This window comes from Notamacropus eugenii, chromosome 2, assembly GCF_028372415.1.
Source record: "Notamacropus eugenii isolate mMacEug1 chromosome 2, mMacEug1.pri_v2, whole genome shotgun sequence".
In the NCBI taxonomy this organism is placed as follows: Eukaryota; Metazoa; Chordata; class Mammalia; order Diprotodontia; family Macropodidae; genus Notamacropus; species Notamacropus eugenii.
The window spans coordinates 334,082,627-334,107,466 of record NC_092873.1 but is presented as its reverse complement, the minus strand read 5'-3'; the positions used below and the strand labels follow the sequence as shown (position 1 = coordinate 334,107,466).

At 34.5% G+C, this 24,840-nt stretch overlaps 1 long non-coding RNA gene across 1 annotated transcript in view; it reads right to left on the bottom strand.

The window, feature by feature from the left end:
- Nucleotides 1-24,840, bottom strand: part of LOC140528070 (uncharacterized) — a 173,995-nt gene that overhangs the window by 95,426 nt on the left and 53,729 nt on the right. The window contains exon 2 of the long non-coding RNA XR_011975052.1: nt 5,400-5,472. This is a non-coding gene — a long non-coding RNA (uncharacterized lncRNA). The remainder of the gene's footprint in view (nt 1-5,399; nt 5,473-24,840) is intronic.

Here is a 24,840-nt window from a genome sequence, read left to right as displayed (position 1 = left end):
TATGGGTCATAATTCACTGACATTTTTCTGTCCCAGCCAGCAGAAACTTATTCCAAGTAGGAATATTCTGGGCAGAGAGGGGAATCATAGGGATACATTTTTATTATGAGTTTAAAGGCCTTATTTGTTTGTTTTTGTGACACTCTTCACTGTACACCCATTGGTTCTCCCTTAGAATAATCACAGAATACTCAGTATCTGTGTTGAACCCTGTCTATAGGTAGCCAAACTGTAGACTCCCTTCTTTATGTATAGCAGAGAAGCAAGAATGAGTAGAGCTGCTGCTCAAGGGCTCTTTTGTAGAATCATAGCAGGAAAATCTTCACTTTGAATGCCCAAATTCAAGAGTCATCTGAAAGGAAAGCTTGTCATGAACATAGCATATTGTAGCAGTCTTATCTATTGAGGTGGAGAATGTAGTTTTCTAAATGAACTTGTGAGAGAATGTTTTACTGAACTGTACATGGTCCCATAAATATTTTTGCTAAAATTATGAAACTGTCTGCTTCTTTTCAAGTTGTCTCAGGAACAATGAGGTTTTAATGTGGAAATTTCATGAACAGGTTTCATCTTCTTCCTTCCCTTTGTCTTTGGTTTTGCCAAGTCCCCCTTTTCTGTGTTTAGTAATGATTGATGCTCTTTTGGCATACCTGATTCATTTTACACAACTCCCTATCAAAGTCAGGCTTGCATTCACCATCTATGGCAAAAATTAGCTTTATGAAATTCAAGTTGATTTATTTACTGAGTTGAATGAACATGGCTCAAATCCTGAGTGTTTTGGTTTCCACGTTTCTCCTTTGAAATTTCCAAAACATTTAATAAAATATGATGATACTCATCTGTCTCCCAGAAGGAAGATGGAATAGGTTCCTTGGTCTCAGGTCTGCTTTATTTTTTATTTACTTATTTGCTTATTTGTTCATTAATTCATTTATCTGTGTGTTCATTTAGAATAGGCATGATAGATCGCTAGCTAGAGAGTCAAAGGACCTGAATTCAAACCTGACTTCTGCCTCACCTATATGACCTTGGCCAAATTATTTATTCTCTCTGGTGTTTAGTTTCCTTATCCATAAAATGGAGAGATTGAACTAGATGAAATTTGAGATCCCCTTCAGCTCCAAATTTTTGATTCTTTAATCCCATGAATGGCAAATTAAGCCCAGTATAAGCAAGTAGATGAGAGTTAATAGCTTTTGAAAGTAAGATGGAAGTACTGATTTCACCCTCTAAAATACTATGTCCTTTCTATTTGACATAAATATCATTAAAAAACACTTTCTAGAAACCAGCCACCTCCTTATTAATAATTTTAATTGACAGTTTAAGATGTTGAGAGATTTAAACTTGAAGGCCCTGGCCCCAATGGGATGGGAACATGTGTTCAGGATAATTGTGCTTTGCTTCAATTTTTTTTTTTTTGGTTTCTTGCTGCTATAAGAGACTTAAAAAGTGATTTGAGCTTTAATGAATACAGTTTACATAAATGTGTTGGGTCATTGTCTCAATCAACTAACTAATTTTTCACTGGATATTGTCAATAATAGAGTCCAGTTCTGTATAACAGACAAATTTGCCCCAAGTCCCCATGAAATATCAATTTCCCTTATTTTTCAACTGATAAATATTGAAAGAAGCAACTCAAATGCTGCAATTAGCTAAGATACAAATCTTGCTGCAAAAACCAAGATGGCTTTGAATCACCATTATATATGCAGCATTTCGTTGTTTGACATCTTATCTCTTGTTCAATTAATTGGTGCATGATTAATCTGTTCTCTGACAATTTTGATAAACATAAGAATTTCTATTTAATGCTCATTTGAATAGACAGAGAGTTCTTTGAGGAGTTTCTCCCTAGGGAAATTATCTTCTTGAGGAATATCTTCTTGCTGTGGGGGAGACTAGGTTAGAATTCATTTAGAAATGGCATGTGGCTTTGTTTTTCTTCCAGCTGAGGTTTATTTGTACTAGTGACTTGCTATATTAACTCACATGATTTCCCTTGACTTTCTACTGTTTACCCTAGCATCATGGACCACAGTGACTTCTTAGTAAGCAAATACAGAGTCAGACAAGCTCTATACAAGCAGACTGGGAAATGAGGAAGGGAAAGTGATGATTCTTTTCAGGGAGGGTCTTGGTAATATTATCTAATACCATATGATTTCAGAAGTGTCAAGAGTTTGCTTATAATACTTCTACGCATACATTTAAATCTTTCCACCTCGAGAGCTTTATTTTATATATACATATATATATTTTTAAAGTGTTACTATATGATATACTATCTTTTTAAATTAGAGAAAACTTCTCTAAAACCACTTTTTTAATACTCCTCAAAGAGTGGCTACCGCCTTGGTGTTCAGGGATGTATGTTGTGAAACTATCCTTCTAAAATTAGAGTCCATGAATCTTCATTAATGTGCTTCTCAATTAAGTATCAACCTTTAGATATAAATAGTTCTTAGTAAAAACACTGATTAAGATGTCATAGCAAAAATAAAGCAGCTATAAAGTATTCACTGTATAAACTTACGCATACTCTTCCATAAGTAACATGCATCATCCATGAAAAGAGAGGACTCAGATTTAGAGAACAGTTGTAATGAGGCACAAATATAGTATACATATATGGCAAAGGCAGCTCCGAACTCCTGTTTTTGCAGAGCCTGAGAGACTTGTCACTTTTTTTTTAAAAGAATATTCATGTGCAATGTCCCTTAAGTGCAGCATCTCCATCACCTTCTCAAGTTGATCAGCAGGGTTTATACCTCTCTATATCTGGCTTTTTTTGATTGTCAATGGTTCCATTTGTCAAAGCTGCTTTCTTCCTCAAGTGACTTCCTTTATGTAGCTATCTCTTCCTTTGTACCTTGCTAGGTACACTGCCTCAGAGCAGTTAAATAGTTCTGCTTCAAAGCCACATAGTACATAGGGTCAGGGAGTAGGGAAGAAAGGAGAGAGGTAATAGGATAAATAAATTTCCTCTCTATAGAGGTCACCTTCACAGGAAACTCTGGGCCTGCTCTGCTTTAAACTCCCCAGGGCTTAGCTATTTAAATCCCGCAGGAGCCTGTTTAATTTATTTGCTCAGCAAATCAAGTCATTCCCCTCTGATTCACTTAAGAGATATGATCCTATCTCACAAAGTTGTGGCCACAATTTTACTCTTAGTTAAATTAACACCTTGATGCCACATTAACTAAAGCCTTTATCATACTTCCTTCTTCCAGGACACTTAATATTCTCTATATTCTTCTTAAATCATGGTGGCCAGACCTGAATATAATAGTGCAAATGGGGTATGCTAAGGGTAGAGAACAGTGGGATAATTAAGTCCCTCTTCCTGAAAGCTATGACCCCCTCTATACTGGCCAAGAGTAGTTTTTTTGGTCACCATATTACACTGCTGACATAATAAACTTGTAGTCCATTTAACCTCCAGGTAGTTTCAGAAAAGTCACTTTTTATCAATATATCTCAACTTATACTTGTGAAATTTTGGGGGGTTTTTTTGTACTCAAGTGAAAGAGTTTACATTTATCCCTATTGCATCTCATCGTATTAGACTCAGTCTATACTCTATCTTATTAAAATCTTTTTGAATCTTGACTCTCTCATTCACTGGGTTAGCAATCCAGTGTCTCTGTGTCATTTGCTAATCTGAATGTTCCATCTTTTCCCATGTCTAAGTCATTGATAATAATGTTAAATAGCACAGGGTCAAGCTCAGGTCCCTGCAGTTTTTTTGTTTTTTTAATTGGAGACCTCCAGTCATGTGGATAGTGAACCAGTACCAAGCACTCTGAGTTCGGACACTTAGCCAATGCTGAGACCATCCTTTGGATTACCATCCAGTCCATGTTTCTCCAGTTGTAAAATGAGAGAGCAGGAAGCGATGATTCTTAAGGCCCCTTATAACTTAAAGTCAATGATCCTGTGATTTCTGTGACTACAGGGAACTTCTCTGTAAGAACAGTATGTCACTTTCCCACGAACCATCCTAAAACATAAATGTATTATATCCACCACATTCCCTTCACTTACTAGTTTAGTGATATTACCAAAAGGAAAAATGAGGCTAGTAGTATGTTATGACCTGTTCTCAAAGACATTAGTCTGGTTTTGCACAATTTAATGCACAACCATGTAATCCTAGCATGAATACCTAGAAGGATTTTATGACTTAAAGTGCAATAAGATAGTATTTCAAGTTGAAATTTAACACAAAAGATAATAATAATACTAATTTGTATTTGTATAGCACTTTATGATTTGTAATATTATTTGTAAATATTATTTCATTAAATTCTTTCATGGTATAGTAGATAGAGCATAGGGCTTGGAGTTTAGAAGACCTGGATTTGAATTCCACCTTCAACAGTAACCATTGTTTGACCTTGGCTAATTCATTTAACCTCTTTGGGTCTCAGTTTCTTCACTTGTAAAAGAGAGGCAGCTAGGTGGCACAGTGAATAGAGCACTGGACTTGTAATCAGGAAGACATCTTCATGAGTTCAAATCTGGCCTCAGACTCTGAGTAACTGTGTGACCCTGGGCAAATCCCTTCACCCTGTTTGCCTCAGCTTCATCATCTGTAAAACGAGCTAGAGAAGGAAAGGGCAAACCATTGCAGTACCATTGCCAAGAAAACTCCAAAGAGTCAGACATGACTGAAATGACTAAACAACAAAATGAGAAGACAGGAATTTAACCCCAGTTTAGCTCAAAAACCCATTGCAACTCAAAGTCTATAATCCTATGATACCTGTGACTGTAAGTAAGGACTGAAGCTACCTCAAGCCACTTTAGGAAAACTCATTATTAAGTTTATAGCATGAACATTTATATAAGAGGAATCAGTAAACACTACAAATGAGGGTTTTGTTGATTGTCTAGACTTAAGAAAGTGAAAATGTTACTAATATAGATTAAACTTAAAAGGGTATCATGAATACATTTTCCTACCAGAGAGTCTGTTAAATATTTACCAGCATGCCATTGCCTATGAGGAAGGGGTTATTATTTTACTCATCATCAGATGAAAAAACTGAAGCACAGCCAGTTTCAGGGCCTTTCCCAGCTGGCATCGCATAACTAGTGAGTGTGTGGCCAAGTTCAGATCTAGGACATCCTGACTCCAAGTCCTCTGCTCTGGTCACTAGAGCATGTGCCATTCACATGAACCATAGGGAATTAGATTCATTTGGTGCTAAATCAGGAGTCTGAGATGTGAGATATACTTCTGGCTCTAACATTGACTTGCTGTGTAAGGAAGAGGTCCAGAAGCAGCTCAAGGGTGAATCAAGGACAGAAAGGAAAATTGAGGTCACAATGCTAATTGCTTGCACTGTAGCCTCTCAATTCAACTGATCTTTATACATTTGACTTACCTATTTGTGTTCCCCAGTGGAAGGCAGAATTTAGGAAAACACTGAATTTGTCATAACTCAAAACCATATATCTCTACAGGAAAAAAAAATGTAAAGAGAATAATTTTCATTTTTTTAAAATAATTTGTTTTCAGGTTACAACAATCACTTCCATTTTAAATTTTCTCCCATTCCATCCCGATGATGACATCCAATCTTATATGGGTTCTACTCATACATTCTTACTAAACACATTTTCACATTGGTCATGTTGCATAGAAGAATTAAAACAAACAGGAAAAACCATGAGAGAAGCAAAACCAAAACAATACATAACAAAAGAGAAAATAGTCTGCCTCATTCTTTGGTCCAACTCTGTAGTTCTTTCTTTAGATGTGGGTGGCATTTTGCATCATGAATCCTTTGGAAATGTTTTAGGCCCTGCATTGCTATGAAGGGCTAAGTTGTGCCCTTGCACACTGTGGCTCTTACTGTGTATAATACTCTCTTTGTTCTGCTTACTTCACTCAGTATCAGTTCATATAAATCTCTCCAGGTTTTTCTGAAGTCCTCCTGTTTGTCATTTCTTACAGCTCAATAATATTCCATTACATTTATATACCACTACTTGTTCAGCCATTCCCCAATTGATGGGCATTCCCTCAGTTTCCAGTTTTTGGCCACCACATAAAGAGATGCTATAAATATTTTTATGTATGTGGGTCCTTTTCCTATTTTTATGATCTCTTTGAGATACAGCCCTAGAAGCAGGATTGCTGGGTCAAAAGGTATACACTTTTTTATAGCCCTTTGGGTATAGTTCCAAATTGTTCTCCAGAATGGTTGGATCAGCTCATAGCTCTACCAACAATGAATTAGTGTTCCAACTCTCCTACGTCTTCTCTAATATGTATAGTGTTCCTGTTTTGTCATGTTAGCCAATCTGATAGGTGTGATGTGGTACCACAGAGTTGTTTTGATTTGCATCTCTATAATCAATAGTCATTTAGAGCATTATTTCATATGGCTACAGAGAGCTTTTATTTCTTCCTCTGAAAATTGCCTGTTCATATCCTTTGACCATTTATCAATTGGGAAATGACTTGTATTCTTGTACATTTGATTCAGTTCTCTATATATTTGAGAAATGAGGCCATTATCACAGATACTAGTTGTAGAGATTCTTTCCCAGTTTTCTCCTAATCTTGGTTGCATTGACTTTGTGCAAAACTTTTGAATTTAATGTAATCAAGATTATCCATTTTGCACTTCATAGTGTTCTCATCTCTGGTTTGGTCACAAATTCCTCCGTTTCCATAAATCTGAAAAATAAACTATTCCTTGCTCCCCTAATTTGTTTATTGCATCAGTCTTTGCATCTAGGTATTGGCATTGGTCTGTGAGGGAATAATCTTCAAAGGAAGATTGTAATAACCAGAAAAACAGATTCTTAGTGTTGGAGGGGTCCTCAGAGCTCATCTAGTCTAGCCTCTATAATGCCCCTTTTTTGTTATTCAGTTGTTTTTTTGGTTGTGTTTTACTCTGTATTACTCCATTTAAGGTTTTCTTGGTATAGATACAGGAATGCTTTGCCATTTCCATCTCTGCCTCATTTTACAGATGAGGAAATTGTAGTAAAAGGGTTTAAGTGACTTGCCCAACACATTTCTGACTGCCCAAGCACAATTCTGCCAATAAGTGACTAAGGGGACAGAATAACTTAACATATAAGGAAGAAAAGATCATAGATTTAGAGCAAGAAAGGATCTTAGAAATCATGTCCTCTAACACCTTAATTTCAATGATGAAGAAATGGTGGCCCAGAGAAGGGAAGTGTCTGACTCCAATGTCACAAGGACACAAATGAAAAGAGGCAGAATTCAAATGCAAGTTCTTTAATCATCAATACAGCACTCTTCACACTCAACCACTATTCTAAAAGCGCACAAAGGAAAAATGTGTGGAGTATAAAGCTTCTTCTTTATTATGAACATTCTTCTTGGTTTATTTAAGGTGATTTTAGAAAGGGATTGTAGAAGAATGTGATGGAACATAAAATGATTCAATTCTGCGAAACACAAATTAATGTAGTTCTGTAGATATTTGACTCTTCAGTTGAGAAGTTAGTTACTAGCAACAGTGTTGAGCAAATGGCTCCTAGATGAGGCTTATTTTCAAGCTCTTGATAGTCAAAAAGGACCTAAGTAAACTTCAAAGAACAAACGATACATTCACTAATTAGGGGCTGAATTTGAAACCTTCTCTAGAGATTATTGATTTATTGGTTTAAAAAAGATCCAGTCTCTTGATTATTGCCAGGACCACACACACACACACACACACACACACACACACACACACACACGCACGCACACACATGCACACACACAAAACAAAACACTGTTAGCAGTGAGAAATAAAAAAAAAAAATGTCCAGTTTCCCTAAGTTAGCAACAAGCTCTTAAACAAATGATTATAGTTGACCACCAAAATGTAAACAATATCCAAATGAATGATTTTGCAAATGGTATAAAGACCTTAGTTCCAATTTGCCTTTTAGATAAACCACAGATCAGGTGAGATCATTTATGGCTACTGATTTCCTTGGATACCCTGTGCTCCAATAGAGCTCTTCACTTGTAGCAATGCTTCTACATGTTTTCAGGACAATCTAGAATAAACACAGTTTTTATTTCTATAATTTTATAGTATGTGGTCTGGGACAATCGTGTTATCAATCCAGTTATCAGATTCTTTTGTGATGACCCAAAATGGTTTATATCTCCTTATCCGTAGAAAGTATTGAGAATACATAAGCATTCCTCTACCATTCCCACAAAGGTAAGTACATAATTATAAAAGTTTTCAACAAGGATGGAAACAAGATAAAGAGAATTTATTTTATACACACATATATATATATATGTACACAAATATACATACATATGTATTTATATATATGTGTATATAAATATTTAAGTATTCTCCTTACTTCTTGCCTCACACAAGCTTTTATATGTGTGTACATATATGCATATATGTGTATATATGCATGTGCATGTACATATATATATATACATACATATATGCATATATGTACATATGGGAATGTCATATAGAAATTAGTTTAATGAACCCCAAATAATGAAAAAATCAATGGTACTGTCATTAATTTGAGGGAAAAAAAATGGTTTCTCCTGGAAACCTGGCTGTATGTTTTCTAAACAAACTTATCCCAGAACTATTTGAAATGGTTTATTCAGAACTATTTCAAATAGCTTATTCCTCCATGAATCTGATCATAAAACAAAATGAGAAAGGTGTGTGTGTGAAACATCATCTAATGAATCTATCCAATGCAGTCTTGAATTTCAAGTATATGGAGCTTCTTATTCAATTTATGTAACTAAGGAGATATAATTCTTGGCTTACTAAAATACTGACCACTTTGGCACTACCCAACGTTTCCATATTGTTTTTGATTCCAAAAGATGAAGAAGGATACAGGACAGTCTAGGCATCCAGTCCTCCCCAGAATTTTACAGTTTGGTTCTAAATAATCCTTGGGATCTGTGGAATTTTATGCTCAAGTTGAAAAAGGGAAGCGGAAGAGGACAAACAGTTATCACGCAAACATCTACTATGGATTGTTCTAAGTACTTTACAATATTAATTAATTTGATTTTCACAACAGTTCTCTAAGCTAAGTAAAATTATTATCCCCATATTATTGAAGAAACTGAAGCAGAGAGACTGAAATGAGTTGCTCAGGGTCACCCAGCTAGTAAGTGTCTTAAGCCAGATTTGAGATCATCTTCTTGACTCAAGTTCCATCTCTCTGTCTACTGTGCTACCTTCCTGCCTCTAAGAGAGAGACACAGAGATGGAGTCAAAGGGACACAGAGAAAGAGACAGAAAAATGGAGAGAGAGAAAGAGACAGACAGACTGAGAGAGTTTGAGCCCTTTACAAATTAACAGATTCAGAATAGAGACCCAAGACACCATAAAGTAATACACAAATCAGCAGTTGGCCAGATAATAGTAAACAAGATGCTGGCCAAGTTTGCAAATTTGTCCCAAAGGGAAAAAAATCAAAATAAAATTGTTCATATTCTAGGCTTATAATGACTGATGGGTATTATTGTTGTGTCGCTCTTTATTCTTTCTTTCCAGGATAGGACCTTCCCTTCAAATCTCCCTGTTTCCCAGACCTCCTCATTACAGCTTCCCCTCCACTCCATTTGAAATTAGCCCCTCGTTGTTTACCTATTCACCTAGTGGAGGTGCCTGTCCATCTCTCCTCCTATTTTTTTTTTATTTCCATTTCCCCTGTTCATCCAAATTCTCATTGTGTTATCCCTCCCGCAAAAGATTCATCCACTTATGAGGGGTCATAGGATTTTCTCCATGTAGTAAGATTTCATCTCTCGTTCTCCTTTCTCTTTCTAGATTCATTAATTTCCTTTAAAACCAGCTATTTAAGTCATCTTTGTCCCTTGCTAGGTCCTCTTTTTTCTTTCTTTTGTCTTTCAATTCAATATTTTTTAAAAAAGTCTATAAACATGATAGAACAAATTCCTTTACTTAAGCTTTTTAAAAAAATGTAATTATACTTGTAATGAGAGGGGATGATGATCAAGAGGCTCCAACATTGAGGTCAGGTCAAAAGGTAGAAGGGACCTGAAAGACCATTTAGTCTAGCCTTTTTTAAACAAATGATAAAATTGAGGCCAAAATATGTTAAATAACTTGAAAAAGGTCACACAATTGTTAAATGGTAGATTCAGAGTTGGAATTCAAGTCGTATGATTCTTAAAATCAAGATTCTTTTCCGTTAAAGAGAGACAATGAAGTATTAACATTTTCTCTTTTAGGCTCTTGAATTTATAGATTTTAAAAGGTACGAAATCTGAGTGGATGACAAAGGGTACAAAATTGGAAAGGAGGGCACCTTCTCTGCCCCTTTGAGGCTTTGAACAGAAAAAAGGAAATATTTTTGAAAAGAACTTAAAAAGTATTTTTAAAAACTTACTCCTTTAGGAGGTGTGAAGTTCTTCAGTCAACATAATAGAATTATAGGATTACTAGTCATCAGGTGAGCTACATAATCATCCATGTTCATGGTGACCTTAAAAACGTATGAACAAATTCTGGAAAGAGATTTACCTCTGACTGATGAAAAGAGACAATTGGGTGGGAGGCTCAAGGGTGGTAGAAGGAGAATTCGGCTCATAAAAGGGACTAATTCTTCACCTTTGCTCTTGTGCCTCTTCCAGAGTGTAAAAGTGGAGGAGGTGATTTTTCTATCCCCTTACTATCCCTATAAACAACAGTATCTTGTAGCAGAGCCAAGTGGGCCAGAAGGTGATACATGTCTAGCAGAGATCAAGTCCATAGAATCTAACTGTAGAATCCAGTTTGACCATGTAAGGGAACACATTTAGGGAGCCCAGTAGAGTGAGAGACACCATAATAAAAGGCAGGTCATCATAGATCTTACTATCTCATTTCTGCAAATAATTTTGCTTTGAGGTAATTTTGTCCTCGGCCCAATAAGAGTAAAGGTGAATGTCTTGGTTGGAGCTTATAACCTACAAGTTTTGCAGACCTCTAGAAAAAAAATTAACCTGGGGTATCACAGAATTATGGAAATTAAGAGTTATACCACAAATTTAATCAATTAAGCTTTAGATCAAAGGGAATAAGGGAGAGAGAAGAATTTCTATTTATTCCCCCAAGTTAGATATCACAGAGAGTAACCATGGACAAGGAAGAAATATAGTAGTCAAGATACTTAAAGTCCATAGAAAACAAAATCAAAGAAAGAAGTCAATGATAGAACTCATGGTTCCAATGTCTCCGTAGAAATGTACAAAGTTTAGCCGACAACATTTAGGCATTCAACTCAGGATCAGATGGTGACTGTGTAGAACTATACTTCATTCCTCAAAAAAAAAACATGGGAAGACTTTTGTCTAAAATGGCAACTTGAAATGTCATAAAGAAGCTCCAAAAGAAGCCCTGGCAAATATATGAAAAAATTCCCAGAAGAAAACAATGATTAAGAACACTAAAACTAATTGGAAGTATCTCTTTTGTCCATTCCAAGACTGTGTGTTTAATCATCTAGAAACTAAAAGAAATTGATAGAAGGCTTATAAAAGGTAAGACACCATGAGATCAAGTAGATTCTGAGGCTAACAGTGGCAAAGAAAGGGATCATGTTAGCGAAGCCAGATCAATCTTAGTAAGAGGCTGAACACTGGCAGCAAGGAGAGAAACCACTCCAGGGAATCCCACATAAGCAATACTAATAGGACCTGAGACAACAGAGTGAGTTCAAGTAATAATGAAACCAAAGCCTCTTAATGGCAGTGGTCTACTAGATTAGAAGCACTGGGATCATAGCAAATGATGAGGCTACCCGCAGTGTGTAGGTAGGGGCTATATAAAGAAGCCTGAAAATAATTTAAAATCAAACTAAGGTATGTCGGGGTCATAGCAGGGACCTGAACCAACTTTCACCTATGGACCATTCAAGAAGACAGAAAGGCCAAGGTCATAACCCAAAGTAGACCACAAGAAGTCTGATATGCAAGTCAGGGACTGAGTCTAAGAAGATGGCCTGATAACTACCATCCCACCTATATCAGCAGTAGCATAAGCACCCAAACTCCAATGGGTGGAAAACACCAAATAAAAGCTATTTTACCCATCTAAGAGTGCTAGAGAGACTAGTCTGAGCATAAAATATCAATCTAAAAACTGAATCCAAAAATGTGAGTAAACAGAAGAAAATGTTAAACAAAGAAACAATAAGGGTAAGAACCTAAGATGGGGAAAAAATAATTTGGCTAAAAAGACCACACAAGTAATGGTAAGAAGTAAAGCAACAGATTAAAAATAAGTTAAATTAGAGGCTAGAAGAGAAAAAAAATGAAAAGAAGAATAGGCAGAAAATGGAAAACCTGATCCATGAAGTGGGCTGTTTGAAAAAAAAATAGAATAGAGGAAACAGAACTCTGTGAAACAATAAGAAATATTTGAATAAAGTCAAAAGATTAAAAAACAAAAGAAAATGTCGGATGACTATTATAAAAAAGAACTGACCTGGAAAGGAAATAGAGGAAAGAGAATTTAAGAATAAATAGACTCTCTGAAAACCATGACCAAACAAATAAAACAAAATAAAACTTGGATGATATATTTCAAATAATCAAAAAGAAAATCACAGATTAAAAACAAAGAGCAAGTAAAAATAGAATCTACAGATTACCTCGTGAAAGAAAATCTGAATTGAAAACTTCATACAATTTTCAAGCCAAAATGCCAAACTTCTAAGTAAAAGAAAAAAAAATGCTAGTTAGAAGGAAAGACTCCAAGTGGTAAGAAATTACAATCAAGATAATAGAAGTATCAGCAGCTACTAAAAAAGAGAGAAAATCTATGTCCAAAAGGCACAAAACAAAGGATTAAAATTAAGCATAACTAATATTATTAGTTAATAATAACTAATATAGCAAAGCAGAATATAATCCTTTAAAGGTGGGGAGGAAGGAGGAGGTGGACTTTTAAGCATTATTTGTGAAAAGACCAGAGGTCAGTAGAAGCTTTGAAATGTCAGTACAGGAGTCAAGAGAAACCTAGAATTGTATATGTATATGTGTGTATATATGTATATATATATATATATATATATATACATATATATATATATATATATATATATATATATATACAAATTGAAAAAAGCTAAATGATAATGAAGTGCTTGCATTTTAATGAGGGAGAAGAAATGCATTAAGAATTCTACTGTCTTTGAGGATTATAGAAGGACTTAAATAAGATAAATGTGAGACCCAGGTGATGTTTTATTGTGTTTTGCTGGTTTAAAGGGGGAAAAAAGGAAAAGAAAGGAAAAGGGATATACCAGAGAAGAAAGGAAAAAAAAGGAGGTAAGAAAGTTGAAGTTTACAATTTTGTTTAAATGGGATGCCAGAGAAGAAGTGTACACACACACACACACACACACACACACACACACACACACACACACACACACACACACACACACACACACTGAAAAGTTTGTTAGAGAAATGCATTGAACTGTAGAGCAAAACAAACAGGATCATAGGAAAAAGGAGATTGGGATGTGAGATAAAAGTAGAAGGAGTAGTCACAAGTCAAACAGAACACTTTCAAGGGATTAATTATAACTTAATGCTTAAAAAGAGGAAGAAACTGAAAGCACTAGAGATTAAGGTTTGGATTTGGTGAAGAGAGGCTTGTCAAAGAAGTAGAATAGATTGTTTCAACTATAGGTTACTAATATTAACTATAAGAGGGAAGGATTCATACCTCAACTTCAATTAGTATAATGTTGTCAGTATGAGGCAATGGTGCAGTTATAAGTAAATAGGATGGTTCATACCCTGTGATTTCTTTATGAGTTAAGGGGTCATTATTACTTTTTTTTAGGTCAGGGAGAGACAGCTTCTTAGCTAACCATACAAACTAACCATACCTGTGAGCAATTTATAGAGCTGAAAAAAAATTTCAGTAATGGTCCGCTCTAACATTGATGGATTGTTGGACTTCAAGTTCAGAAGCTGAAGTTTAGAATAACAGAGATGGAGCCAGGAGATATACAGAGATATAACTGCTCTTGGAGATGAGAGAGGAAGTTTCCAAGAGCAGTGATGCACTGAGAACAAGTGACACAAAACAATGACACTTGATGAGGGAAGCAGCTCTGAGGAGTGTGACTCCTTGAACAAAATAAGAATGTAAGCTATAGACTTAAGAAAGTACCTCCAATTCATAGAACACCAGGAGTGGTGAGTTAACCTTGTGCCACAATGCATCCCGTGTGTGTTCCTTACTACAATTATTATACTTCATTTGAGTATGTTCTTCCCATGTACATTCTATTCCCATGTATTATGATTGCTGAATGGTAACCAAATGTAGTATGCACATTACTAAGATGTTTGGAATACCTTATCAAAAAATGACCACAATTTAAGGCTTAAACACATCACAAAAAGCAGAAAAATAGAAATACTAAACATATTCTTTACTGGTCACAATAAAATAAAAAAATACAATAAATCTGCTTAAAATTGAATCAGATCTCCAAAATACATGAAATCATACAAGTATATGGGAATAAGAGCTATTTCTTGATAGTCAAAGGATATGAACCATGAAGTTGTCAAATGAAGAAAAGTTATCAAAAATGATATAAAGGTGCTCTAATTCATTAATGATAGAAATACAAATTGGAACAACTCTGAGGTTCTATTTCCTTGTCATTGTTAAAGATGAGGAGAAAAAAAAGAAAATGGCACCTATTGGAGAATATAAGGGAGGATGTACACATTGATGTAATGGTTTTGGAGCTGTGAATTGGTCCAACCATTCTGGAAAGCAATTTGGAACTATGCATGCACATACATACATACATACATACATACATACATACATGCGTACATACATATATACATACATACAGTCATTAAAGTATTCAGATCCTCTCACACAGAGATAAAATGGCTAGACTTATACACCAAAGAGATCAAAGGAAAAAAAATGACTCATGCATAAAAATATTTGTAGCAATTCCCTTTTGTAGGAAAAATCTGGAACCAAAATGTATATCAATCAATTGATGAATGGCTGAAAATGGCAGATGTATGTAATGAGATATTACTGAGTCATAACAAATGAAGAAAAAGACAAATTCATTGAAAATTAGGAAAATTTATATGCAGTGAATACAGAGTTGAAATGGAAACTAGAAATCATTTCATAAAGTAACTTCTATGTTGTAACAGAAAATAATTGAGTACAATTCAATAATTGTGCTCAATTAAATGACCAATTATGGTTCAAAAAACCCTGATGATAAATTTTTCATCAACATTTCTGGTAGCTGTTTCCAACCTTAGTGAGAGAGGTCATGATAGTAATATCTACAAAGGAAAAAAATAAGAAAAGAGCATTAATGGATCATTAAAAGAGAAGAGAGCAGAGTACAGCAACGTTCAAGGACAAAGTAAAATAAAATAATTTTGAAACTACTTATTAAGTTTGAAATACACAACAAAAAAAGCTATACCTAAGTTACACTAGTGAATTCATATGTAGATTTTTTTCTGTCAGTTCAGGGAAATATCCATGTTTTTTTAATACTTATCAAGCTTGCAATAATAAGGGAATTTTTAAAAAAACAATTAGAAGTGGTTTCATATCACCACACTCTGGTAAAATGAAATGTAAATATGTAATGAACCTTTGAATTAATGCATCCATTTGGAAAATCAATTTGGAATTTTGTTAAGAAAATAAGATATTCATATTTTTGTAGGATAATTTAAAAGATATGGTAATACTTCTATGATCTGGTGAAAACGAAGTAAACAGGACTGAAAAATAGCCTACACAATGATTAGAACATTATAACTAGAAAGAACCAATCTCCTCCCCCAGACAGATTGTATTGTTATTGTCAAGCTTGTCTTAAAAAAGAGCTAAGAGAATTTGTATTCCTTTTTTTTTTTTTTGCAATTGGATGCCTATTCTGTCAGATGTCATTGATAATCATTTCTTTCTTTCTTTTTCCCTCTTCTTCACTTCCTCCCTCACTTTTCCTTCTTTGTTTTCTTTTTTTATTTTCTTTTCCTTTTTTTTTTTTTTTGGTTATGACACGTAGTTCTCTGGGAAAAGGGGAAAGAGGGATATGTTTTGAAATGAATGTGATTACAAATAACAATTTTTAAAAAAGGGAAACAGGATAGATAAAAATGAAGAATGGAGTATCATTGTATATTGAAAGGTTAGATTTGCAAGGAAAACAAGGACCAAGAAAGGAAGAGCATAATGGAGAGGCTTTTGATAAAGGCTAATTAAGGGGGAGAGGAGAGAAATGATTTTGTTGAAGTAGAGTGCCTAGATAGAAAGAGGAAATAGCTCAGGAGTTTTGAAAACATATCAGGATGACAGTGAGATTGCTAACTTAGGGAAATGGAAAAATAGTAGTATCCTCAACAGAAACAGAGAAGTTGGGAAGAGTGATGAATTTTGGTTAAAAGATGATTTCTGTTGCAAACATGTTGTTTGAGGGTCCTATGGGACATCAAGTCAGAAATGTCCTACAGACACTGGAGATACAGAAGTGGAACTCAGAAAAGAGTAGAGCTGGCTATATAAATCTGTGACTCATATACATATACATATATGTATATAATAATTAAATCTATGGGCAGAGAAAAGGTTACCAAATAAGAAAACACATGGAAGAAAGGTGACAAGATAGAATTTTAGTTTATACCTACAGTTAATGGGCAAGATTTGAAAGATGGTTCAGCAAAGCAGACTGAAGGGATAGTCAGGTAGATGAATAAAGAATTATGTTATGAAATCCTAGAAAAACTAAAGTGTGATTAATGATATCAAATACCATAGAAAGAGAAAGACAAGGATTGAGAAAAAAATATTTCGAAATTAAGAAATTGTTCAAAACTTTGGAGACAGTTTCACTTGGGTGATAGAACTGGAGGTCAAAAACTGTAGGAGTGAGTCAAGTCAACAACCATTTATTAATCACTTAATATATGTCAGGACCTGTATGAGAAGAAAGGAAGTATAAGCTCCAAGTGTAGATAATTTTTTCAATAAATTTTCATGCAAAGGGAGAAGAAAAATAGGACTATAACTAGGACTGTTCTGGTAATGAATTTTAAGGATGGGAAAGAGTCAATAGGGGAAAAATGGAAGATTAGAGAGATTGATGGACTGATAGTAGAGACAATCTGCCAGACAAAATTCGAATGGGGTGGGGGGAATTGGATCAAGAATAAATGTGAAACCATCTTTCTGTCAAGGCTTGGACTTGTGAGGGGGCCTAAAAACCCTAAGACTTATATTATACTTTTTCCTTGACTCAGGAAGAGAACAAGATAATAGCAGATCAAAACAGGAGACTACAGTAATTTTTAGTACAGCTAAGTTTTAAAAAGATCTCCCTCTCTCTTCTTTCTTACTTTTTCTCTTTTTCTCCTCCCTTTCACCTTCTGAACAATTAACATTGTATATAGATATATTTACATCCACGTATATATATATATGCATATATATATATATTATGTATGTCATCATGAACACTGACTTTGATGAGTAGAAGACTGAGAAAAAAACTACATTGCTGGAAGGGAATATAGAAGAATTGCTGGTCCTTTCATTTTGTCCTCCTTTATTTCAGCTGGATACACTGGCATCTTTTTTAAGGATTTTTGATTATTTCATTAAAGGCTTCATCTGATTGATCTAATCTTATTTCACACAAAACTCTCTAATTGACTTTCTCTTTTGACTTTGTTTCCCTTTGTCCATATCTTGTAGGTACAGGACACTTCAGGCATCTACACAGAGAAGAATAACTTTTCCTGGCACAGGGCAGGAATTCCAAGCACTGAGCCCACCATTAGAAAAGTATAAATGTTTTCCTCCTTATTAGAGACTGAAATAAAAAAAAAGAAATAGTTTGTGGTGATATCAAGGTGATATAAGATATGACATGGCAATTTTCTTCTTAAAGTATGGGGCAAAATCCTCAAATTAAATGTTATGAGTAAGGAAAGATGTGGAAGACACCAGTCAGGAAGAGGATGTTTGATATAGCCATTGTGGTGCTTGACATAATGGAGAGCAGAAAAATACTTTTGTTTTAATGATGGCCTATTTGTTATTGGTAAACGAATATCATGGGAATCAATAGATACCATCTACCATTATCACGTTTTAGTGGTAACTTTGGATAGAGCAAAAATCAAAGGAAGACAGTAGTTGAATGTTAGCAATTGAGTGACTTAAGAAGTGGTAGTTGGAAGAAAAGACTATTATGACTCCTACTCCAGAAGCAATGAGTCATAGAGTATAACAAATGGTGACACTAGTACCAGGGATGCTGTGTCATTTAGGGAGAGTCACTTCTTAATCAGTGCCACAAAATTTAAAAAGTGAAAGCAAGATATCTAAAATGAAGTGAATGAAAGACTTGAGAACTTTAAACAGCGCAGTGAACAACCATAATTCCAAAGTATGGATGATGAATCATACCTCCCATCTTTTTACAGAGAACTGACAGAATAGAATTAGGTGAATTTGTGTATGAAGGTGTCACTTAGAGAAAGAAATTCTAAATTCCCATTCTGTATCAAACTCTAAGCTGTGTGACCCTGGGCAATTCACTTAGCCCCTCTCTGTCTCAGTTCTCACATCTGTAAAATGGGGTTAATAACAGCACTTACCTCATGAGGTTGTTGTGAGGCTCAAATGAGTTAGCATAGGCAAAGATCTTGTCAAAAAATTATAATTATTTTATTAGTATTATTGAGGGATACATTTTTAAACATGGTCAAGTTTGTTTTACATGACTGTTAATGTGTTGAAAAGGAGGCTTTCTAAATTTGGAGGGGGAGATAGGAGTAAGGCTGTAGTTCATGTTAGTGATGTCCATAAAAAGAAAGGAAGAGGAAAACAAATGAAAAGAAAGGAATATCAATGAACCATTTTTAAAATGCACAGAAGAAATGAGGTTCTAAGTGAGACATAAATATACAGGATAGCTTTGCAACTGAATTGTTGAATTTATTACAAGCTTCAAAAAAGGAAACAAGTGGATGTAGTAGAGATTCGCAATGTTATATGAAATCTTTAAAAATTATTTTGATATACATAGGCATGTTTATTGCTGTTTGTCAAGTTTGGTAAAAAATTAGGGGAAAAATTGAATTAAGGAAAAGTTTTTAATTATAGGAGTTCCAGACAACACAGCTGAAGTGGATGAGGTACATATGAATTGGGATGGTGAGGAAAATAGACTTGAGGTAAAGGGGGTGAAAAAATATGCAGCAGAGTTTGTGGAGGAACCTTCTCATTAAGGGAGAAGCTATTGGGTTAGAGGCAAGGTAAATATATATACACATTACATAAACATGCACAAACATACGTTATGTTTGAATATATAATTTTAAGTCTATGTCATATCTAAGTTATGGCATGTTATATCTTTGTATACAAATTATATGTATAAAAATATGGACAAAATGATTTATATAATATACTTATGCATGTATGAATGTGTGTGTAATCTTTATAGTAATTTTAATCATGATTATAACCCAGAGATTTTCATTAGTGCTTAAATAAAGCAAGTTTCAAATCAATTGAAGTATGTTTGTCTACATTTCTTAGAAATATTAGTCTTTTGTGATGTGTTACATAGCTTGAATTCCTTCCATATAATTTCTTTTCCACTTGGAATTTATATAATTCTGCCATAACTGTTCTTCTCAGTATGTAAACATATTTATAAGATTTCAACATTTTCTCAACTGTGACAAGCCTTAGATCACTGGAAGTAAAAAAAATCTGCAAAACATTTTTGAGAAGTAGATGGCTTATAGTCTTGTAATGATGTTCATATTAGAAGATAACTTAAAACCAAAATAAAAAGCAACTTTCATCAGGGTACATTACTTTTAGCATTCCGGTATTCATATTGACTTGCTATGGCAGACTTTTTTCATAGAAACACAAGCTACATTTATGCTACTCTCACTGTTCTTCTAATTTCCAAAAAACCTAAACCAACCCTGTTTGCTTCCAGATTCATCTGAAGTTGTTTCTTTTCTGATTTCTAAGTAGTTTTTTATAGAAGTTTTTTTCAGCCTTAGAATCACTTTTTTTTCTTTTTCATCCACACTTTGTTTTTCACCTTGGTGTATCTCATTCTATTTCATTGTGCACTCGAATGATCCTTGAAATATTTGAATTCTCTCCTCCAACCGATACTACATTAACTATTAGCAATAGCATGTGCTCTTGAAGTGTCTCAGTTTTTGTACTTTCCCTTAGACTAATATCTATTTCTTTTAAGAATTACACAGTTAGCAGCACAACAAATGAAAGCAGCAGAATATACATGTGTGGCATAGAATTCAGTTCTTGAACTAACTAAAGGTGGGAAAATTAGTTTAATTCAGTTTAATCCTGTCAAAGTCAGATTTTCTCAGTTTAATGTCAGTAGAAACACAGACACAGACACAGACACACAGACACACACACACACACACACACACACACACACACACACACACACACACACACCCCACTATTCTGTCAGAAAATAAAATCATCTCAAAATTATTGCTTGTTTCAAATAATCTTTATACCACTATAGTGACCTCTTAAATTTGAATATTACTAAAATTTCATTTTGCTCTGACATTTCTTCCCTCACCTCTGTATTTTGGGGTACTATTTCTGCCATTCTTTTTCAGAATATATATTATTTCCTTATTTTCCTTAAATATATTAATCTTTTCACAGTCATGAAAGTCATAAATTCACCATATCTTTATTTAACTACTTATGGAACTATTATTAACAGTTCCTAATGTACCTAATTTCCTTATTGCCTCCAACATATATCGTTTATAGTAGGTATGAGGTGGTGCCTCACAGTTGTTTTAATTTGCTTTTTCTAATCAGTAGTGATTTAGAGCATTTTTTTCAAATCAGTTAACTTTGATTTCTTCTTCTAAAAACTGCCTGTTCATATCCTTTGACCATTTGTCAATTGAGGAATGGTTATTATTCTTATAAATTTGACTTGATTTCCTAAATATTTGAGAAATGAGACTTTTAAAAGAGAAATATACTGTCATTTTTTCTTTTAATATTACTACATTATCTAGGGTACCTTTTAATAGAATGTCATTTCCCTAATTATCTCTTTTAACTAAGTCTAATTTTGATTTTGTTTTGTCTGAGATCCTGATTACCATCCCTTCTGTCTTTGCTTCAGCCGAAATTAAATAGACTCACTCCCACCCTTCATTTCAATTCTGTGTAGATCTTTCAGTCCCTAGTGTGTCTTTTCTACACAAGATATCATTACTCTTGTTTCCAGTCCAATCTGCTATCCATTTCTTTCTATGGATTAAATCATTCCATTCACATTTACAGTTAAGATCACTAACTATAAATTTCCCTTCATCCCATTTTCTTGTTTCTCTCTCTCTCTCTCTCTCTCTCTCTCTCTCTCTCTCTCTCTCTCTCTCTCTCTCTCTCTCTCTCTCTCTCTCTCTCTCTCTCTGTGTGTGTGAGTGTGTGTGTGTCTCCCTCTTTGTCTCTCTCTTACTTATACTGTCCTTCCTCAAACATCTATCTTGCTATTGGTCCCTACCTCCCCAACCTAGTCCCCCTCTTATCATACACACACACACACACACACACACACACACACACACACACACACACACACACACATATTTCTTTCTCTCTTCCTTTACTTTCTCCCTATTGATATGATAGGTTTCTGTATTCAGCTAAGTATCTATATATATTCTTCCTTCTTGAATGAATGAGAATGAGGTTCAGATATTGCCTACTCCCCAATTTCCTCTCCAATATAAAAGTTCTTCCTTATATGTGCCCTTTATGTAAGAAAATTTGTCCAATTCTCCCAGTGCATCCTTCTTCCTCACCTTTACATATTTTTTCTTATGGATGGTCCCAATACAATTGACTCACACTTATATCCTCTATGCAGACTCCTTCTAACTGCCCTAATTATGTTTATGTTCTTAGGAGTTACACATATCATATTCCTATGTAGAATGTAAACAATTTGACTCCATTGAGATCCTGATGATTAGTCTTTCATATTCACCTTTTTATGTTTTTCTTGATCTAATGTTGAATGTGATATTTTCTATTCATCTCTGGTTTTTCATTAGAATGCCTGAAAACCCTCTATTTCATTGGATATCAGTCCCCCTCCCTCCTATGAAATACTCAGTTATTCTGGGTAGATAATTCTTGATTGTAACCCTAGTTCCTTTTCCCTCCAAAATATCAAATTCCAAGCCTATTGTTTCTCTAAGGTGGAAGCTGTTACATCTTGTGTATTCCTGACTCTGGCTTCCCAATATTTAAATTGCTTCTTTCTGGTTGCTTGGGATATTTTCTTCTTGACCTAGGAGCTTTGGAATTTATAATATTCCTGGATGTTTTCATTTTGGTATCGCTTTCAGAAGGCCATTGGTAAATTGTTTTTCTTTTAAATTTCAATTTTCCCTTTGGATCTAAGATATTGAGGCAGTTTTCCTTTATAATTTCATGAAATATTATGTCTAGGCTCTCTCTTTGATCATGACTTTCAGTTAGTTCAATAATTCTTAAATTTTCTCTACTTCATCTATTCCCCAGTTGAAATATATTTCCAAAGAGATATTTCACATTTTTCTTTTGTTTTATTCTTTTGGCTTTGTTTTATTGCTTCTTGAAGTCTCATATAGTCATCAGCTTCCACTTTCACAATTATAATTTTTTCATTTTATTTTTTATTATTTTATTTATTTCCAGTATTTTACAATCACTGCCATATAACTTAGATTTTTTTCCCCTCCCTCTCCCTCCTTATCCCCTCCCTCCCCTCTCTCTCCTCAAGATGGCATACATACAGGTTCTACACATATATTCCTATTAAATACATTTTCACCATAGTCATGTTGAGTAGAAGAATTAAAATTTATGGGATAAATCATAAAACAAACCAAAATGTAATAGAAAAGAAAATGATCTGCTACATTTTGTGATTGAATTCCATAGTTCTTTCTCTGGATGTAGAAGGCATTTTACCTTAAAAGACCATTGGAAATTTTTTAAGTTCTTGCATTGCAATGAAGTTCTAAGTCTACCAGAAAAAATCCTTGAACACTGTGGTTATTGCTGTGTACAGAGTTCTCCTGGTTCTACTCCTTTAGCTCAGCATCAGGTCATATAGGTCTTTCCAGGCTTCTCTGAAGTCTTTCTGTTCATCATTTCTTATAGCACAATAATATTCCATTACATTCATATACCACAATTTATTCAGCCATTCCCCAATTGATGGACATTTCCTTGATTTACAGTTTCTGGCCACCATAAAGAGTGCTGTTATAAATACAATTGTACACATGGGACCCTCTCCCATTTTTATGATCTCTTGGGGATACAGTCCTAGAAGCGGTATTGCTGGGTCAAAGGGTATGTACATTTTTGTAGCCCTTTGAGTATAGTTTCAAATTGCTATCCAGAATGATTGGATCAGCTCACAGCTCCATCAACAATGAATTAGTGTTCCAACTCTCCCACATTTTCTCCAACATTTATCATCGTCCTATACAGTTATAATTTTAAAAGAATTATTCTCTACAATGGCTCTCTCTGTATCTCTCTCTCTCTCTCTCAATATAGATATAGATTATATATTTCCATTTGGCCATTCTGCTTTTCTTTAGTGAACTTTTGTAACTATTGTTTTTTCTAAAAAAGGAAATGGGTCTGGCATGTGGTAAGAGTGAGAAATAACCACTGAACTGGCTGTGAACTTCACTGGAGTAACACACTGTCAAGAGATATAAAGGAAATTCCTCATTCGGAGAGGTTTTATATGATGTGGACATGATTTGATCAGGATTTGATAGAGTACCTGGGATAGATGATAGATTTCTAAAAACAAAAATTCCTTTTCCTTTATTTAGTGTATGAAGGTTGGAATAGATGCTTGCTGACATCCCTTCTAATTGTCTTGTGTGTGTGTGTGTGATTCTGTGGTTTCTCATTCTTTGAAGGTAAATAAAGGGAGTTGACATTAGACATAACTACTCATTCAGCCACAGTATGATCATTGGAAGAAAAGAGCACAAATTGAGAACTGGGGAGGACTTTAAAGATAAGTCTTCTAGTTGACCCTCTTCCTTCAAGAGTCAAGGAGATTAAGGACTTGAAAGCTTAAGTGTTTTGCATATGACATGCATATGATTATATGTGACCTATAGAAATCACATATGAATGAAGATGCTGTGACTGCAAAACTAGTCCTTCTTTAGCTCTCTCACAAAGTCTCACTCTGTAAATTGTACAGAACTCTTAAAGAATAACCACCAAATTATTAAAATGAAGTAAAGATTTGTTTTGCTTTTATAGGAAAAAAACCTATTTTATATAACTAATATCACGAGTACTCCAGATAGAACAAGTTTCAATGAATTTGAGCTTGTGCAGATAAATTCCAGCACTTATACTGATGACTATTTTTCCCCTTTGCAATCAGAGTTGTTGGCTTCATGTAGAACAATACAGCCTGAATTTCTATAAAAGGATATTGGATTTAAAAGTATCTAAAACAAAAATAATTTATATTTTTTTAAGGAGTAATGGTGCTCTGAAGACTATCTCTCTCCACCCTCTCCTTACAATTAACATTCAGAACCACAGTCATGAGCAAGTTAATTTCAGATTACTAACTCCATAAAGTACAGGTATGTCATTTGTGTGAATAGGCAAATGTGCCTAACTGTGGTAACTAGGGAACTATGGAACAGAGTATTCCACCCATGCTTTGTT